Source organism: Benincasa hispida, chromosome 8, assembly GCF_009727055.1.
Source record: "Benincasa hispida cultivar B227 chromosome 8, ASM972705v1, whole genome shotgun sequence".
Taxonomy (NCBI): Eukaryota; Viridiplantae; Streptophyta; class Magnoliopsida; order Cucurbitales; family Cucurbitaceae; genus Benincasa; species Benincasa hispida.
In genome coordinates this window covers 44,462,405-44,467,648 of record NC_052356.1, presented here as the reverse complement: position 1 = coordinate 44,467,648, position 5,244 = coordinate 44,462,405, and the positions used below count along the sequence as shown (strand labels likewise).

Sequence of the window (5,244 nt, the reverse complement as noted above, 5' to 3'; positions counted from 1 at the left end):
TAGAGATAGGATATGATTGTATGCGGTCACCTTGCTTTCATGCATCTTGCATCATCGCATAAGACAAGAGTAGAGACTTAGGAATAAGCTCTATGGACATTTTCCATTCAACACATGCGTCCTAGATTTAGCAGCATCACATTTGCATTGGAAAATGACTTGTTATGCATAGTTGTAACATGATCGCATAGTCTGGCGCATTCCCAAGTAATGCTAGCTAAAGATCTTCTCAACCGTTCATCGCATACTCATTGCATCTATCACACAACTGCCTTTTCTCAAATCCATCACATTTGTTTATTTAATTTTTCATCAACGCAAACAATAAACCAAACAATCAATTTATTTACTCAGTTACCGCAAGGTTTTCATAAAATTACCAACGCAATCTGTTTTCACAAGTCCCTGTGTTTGACTTTTGACTTACCAGGAAACTCAGAGGAATTTACACTTGGATTCCATTGGGGAAACTTGAGTGTGAAATGCAATTCCATCAACGCATATCACCCACCTTTCCACTTCATAAAACCAAGCATCAGGGACTACCGTCATCCCACCTTTTTTTGGCACGCACTACACGGGGCTGACCCACGTGTTGTCTACTATCACATCTAACCACTTGATTATCTCCTTCTTTACAACCTCTTTCATCACAAGGTTGAGTCTGCGCAGATGTTCGATCGATCCTTTGTGGTTTTCTTCGAGATGAATTCTATGCATACAGTATGCGGGGCTAATTCCTCGAATGTCTGCGAGCGTCCAGCCAATCGCTCGCACATATTTTCTCAGAATGCTCAGCAATGCATTCTCTTAATCTTCATTGAGTTTAGAGGAAATGATTACCAGTAACTTTTCATTCTGCCCTAGAAATGTATACTTTAGGTGGTTAGGCAGGGTCTTCAGTTCTATTATTGGTGGTTGTTTTAAGGACAGTTGCATTGTTTTTCTTTCTTCATTTACTGTCGACTCTTCTTCTTGGGTTGCAATCATCCCATCTTCCTTGTTTGTTTTTTCTATGATCACATTGCATGCAACAATGGATGCGCTCGCATCCTCATCTTCGTTTTCGTCTTTAGGCTTCTTTTCTTCATTAAAACTCTGTTCATCATCAGATTCCTTCAGGTCTTCTTCATCAGGATACTTCATGGCACGGATAATGTCAAACTTGAGCTTCTGTCCATTCATGCTCAAGGTGATCTCTCCTTTGTGCACATCAATTTAGGCATGACCTGTTGAAAAAAATGGTAGCCTCAGAATGATGGGCACATCCTTGTCAGCTTCATAGTTGAAGATGATGAAGTCAGCTGGTAATATAAATTTGTCGATTGTGACCAGCACGTCCTTCACCTTCCCCTCTAGATGCACCAGAGATCTATTGGCTAATTGGAGAGTCACTGTTGTGGGCGGAAGTTGCCCCACATTCAACTGCTTAAAAATTGATAGAGGCATCAAGTTGATGTTGGCTCCAAGATCACACAATGCTTGCCCGATGTACAATCCTCCAATGGAGCAAGGTATAGTAAAACTCCCAGGATTCGCGCATCTTTGGTGGGATTATAGATTTCGAGCTCTACATCAAAGCCACCATGGCAAACTTACCAGTGCCTCTCTTCTTGGTCACCATATCCTTTATAAACTTCGCATATGCGGGCATCTCCCCAATCGCTTCAGTGAACGGAATATTAATATACAATTGTTTTAACATAGTCATGAAGCGTTGGTACTGTACCTCGTCATTCTTCTTCTTTCTGAGTGTCTGTGGGAAAGGTGGCAACTGTACTCTCACGGTCCCCTATTCTTTTGGCTCTGAGGTGGACGCAGTCTCTGGCTCTATCACTTCGTTTTCTCCTTCTTCTTCTCGAGTCACCGCAATCTCAGGTTCCAGTGCAATTAGAGCAGTCCAGCTAGGCTCCTTCTTCTCCTCTACCATAGTCTTTCCACTCTGCAATGTCACGACGTGACATTGCTCTTTACTCATACCCCTTGGGTTGCATGGGAGTTCCATTGAACTCGGCAGGGCCCCTTGCGGTCTGTTCTTGAGTTTGCTCGCAATCTGGCCCATCTGTAGTTCCAGATTACGAATAGATGTCGCCTGGTTTTGAAGCACAGTTTCATTCTTCTCGATATATTGCTTCAACAAACTTTCTAAGGAGGAAGATTGCGGCACCTCCATTTCCAGGATGTTTTTCCATATCGTCTTTATTTGGTTGTTGTTGTTGGCGGCTATCTCTCAGTCTTCGTCGGAACATCCTCTCAATCTCTGGGTCGTAATTCGCTAGAGATTGAAAGCTTCAAAGAAATCAAAAAAAATTATCGTTAGCACACTGAATTACCGAAGTCCCTGGCAACGGCGCCAAAAACTTGATGCATTATTTTATGTGATGAAATAATGAAATGAATTTTGGTGATGGGAATGCATTGAGCAACAAGTTTTCTCAGCAGAATCCAAGTATAAATCCCGCTGAGTTTCCTGGTAAGTCCAAGGTCGAACTCAGGGACTAGGGAAAACGATATGTGGTGATAATTTTTAAGAAGACTTTGCGGTAACCAATAAATCAAAGGGTTGTTTTGGGTTGTTGTTTTCGATATAAAAAGTATGCGGCGGATTTAAGAAAAGATTGATTATGCGGTAGATACACTGAGTATACGGAGGAACATATTGAGAATGTCTTTAGCTAGCATTTCCCAGGAATGCGTTCAAACTATGCGATCATGCTACACTCATGAAACAACAAATCATTTTCCAATGCAAATGCAGTGCTCCAAGTTCTAGGACACATGCGATGAATGTGATAATGTCCATAGAGCTTATTATTAAGTCTCTAATTTTTGCCTATGCGATGATGCAAGATGCACACAAAGACAAGATGACCACATACAATCATAACCTATCTATAGGATGCATGTGATGCGTTAATAGCAAACAGTGCTTATTCCTAAGCTCCTATCTCTTGATTATGCATTCTTATCTGACTCTCTCGAACCTAAATTCTAACCTGACTTTTCCAAGCCTAGATTCTATCCTTAGACTACCCTTCCGACTATCTCTAATTGATGAATGATGCATACATAATACAAGATAATCGCATAGAATGAAGATCCCCAATTATGCTAGTTAAGTGCTTCTCAACCTATTCGACAGATTTAGCTACTCATGCATAATAAACAGAGAGTGAACAGATAAAGAAAAGTAAATTCCATTTCTATAGATAAGTTCAAGTACAAAATGACAATGGAAGATAAGGATAGAGAGCCTGATAGCAATCCCTTGCTTCCCAAGGCTTTTACACTGTTAACTCTAATCTATTCAAAGATATTCTTGCTTCTGCAAGCGTGGCCCTCTCTCTGATCTTGACGCTTCTGGCACTCTTCCAAGTTCACTAGAACGATCTCTTGGCACAATCTCGCTTCTCTCGCTTCCGCCTTCTAAATAAAATCAAAACTAAGAACAAGGCTACTTCTAACTATGGAGAAAATTATCTAATTGTTGAACTAAACGAACCCCTTCATTGAAGGTTGCCTTTGATATTTGCGAGCTTCGGGGTGAAAGGTTGCTTCTCTCTTATGATTGCACTAATGGGATGACATTAATTCTCTATCTGATGCACCAAAGATTTGTCATTGAAAAGTTGAGTGTACTTGCTACAATCATTACCGGCTTGTCAACTTAATTCGGAATCGACCGTCATCAGCTTTTTGTCCCATCGTGATTTATTATGCTTTTCACCCAGATGCGCCCACCAAGTTGCGCCGGCTCTATGCAGAAATCCTTCTTGAGCAGATATTTGTGAGCACAAATCACCGCAAAGCCTTGCTATAACGTTGCACTCGACTGTTGCTTTCTTGTGATCGCATTTTACGCCTTGCGTCAACGCATATTCTGCACAAAAATACAAAAATTAACTGTTTTCATGTGATGAACGCATGCGACCGCAATGTTATGAACTTAATGCTTTTCGGACGCAATCTTATATATTTTATCGATGCAAACCTGCATTGTTAATAACTTAGTACTGTATTAACGTGCATTTCTGCCCGTTATCAGCAATACAGATTGTGCTAACGGTAACTTTTTTATTTTCTTTGCAGACTCTCCATCTCTATGCACTGCTTCTCCATAGGTAAGGGAAGAAACAGGTGTCATATGAGCTAAGGACAAAATGGCTGAGCTCGATTACGACCTAGAGATTGAGAGAACTTTCTGAAGAAGAAGGAGAAACATCCGCCAACGACAACCAGAGAAAGATCCAAACACGGCGGAGCAATAGAAAATAAAGCACCAAATGTAAATAATATCATGGCGAATCCCATCCTCTTGGTGAACGATCGCAATAGGCCCATCCGGGACTATACGTTGCCCAACCTTTATGATTTCTCACCAAGAATCATGAGTCCAACTCTTGACAGATCGAGATTCGAAATGAAACCGGTGATGCTACATATGATTCAAACTGCCGGATAGTTTGGCAGCACCTCTAGAGTTTCATTGAGATCTGCAATACGTTTGTGTTCCCAAACATCTCCGTTGAGGAGGTTCGATTAAGATTATTCCCATTTTCGTTGTGTGACCAGGCACGGAAATGGGCCTATTCTCTCGAACCAGGGGAGATTACATCATGGGAACAGGTAGTGGAGAAGTTCATGAAGAAGTAACGTCGAGGGGAGGAAGTTGATCACTAATTTTGAATAGGATATTGACGAATCAATCAGTGATGCCTGGGCGAGGTTTAAGAGGCTGGTAAGAGATTGCCCGCATAACGACTTACCAGATTATTTACAGATAGAAATTTTCTACCACAGTTTGAACCCCGCATCGCAGATGGCTGCCAATGTGGGAACAGCTGGAGGTCTTCTTGATAAGACGTACGATGAGGCCAAGAATATACTTGATCGCATTTCTAAAAATCATGAAGACTGGAGAGAAAGCGATCAACGATTGAGGATCAAAGACAATGATGTAAATAACAGAGCAATCGCATCCCTTCAAACCCAAATGAATGTGATGATGAATCTAATACAAGGCATTACAATCAGTAGCACGAGAATGCATTGATGCGTTATTTTATGCGATTAAATGATGGAATGGAATGCGATGGTGGAATATGCGCTGAGCATGGAGGTTTTCTCAGTAAGACCCAAGTATAAATTCTACTGAGTTTCCTGGTAAGCCCAAGGTCGAACACAGGGACTATGGAAAACAGTATGCGATGGTAATTTTACATCACTTTGCGGTAACAAACAAAT

The 5,244-nt window shown here is 41.2% G+C and overlaps 1 non-coding gene across 1 annotated transcript; it reads right to left on the bottom strand.

Moving 5' to 3' along the window:
• Positions 1-4,658: 4,658 nt before the first annotated feature.
• Positions 4,659-4,764, bottom strand: LOC120084279. The gene has a single exon (XR_005483644.1). It is a non-coding gene; the product is annotated as a small nucleolar RNA R71 (small nucleolar RNA).
• Positions 4,765-5,244: the final 480 nt, after the last annotated feature.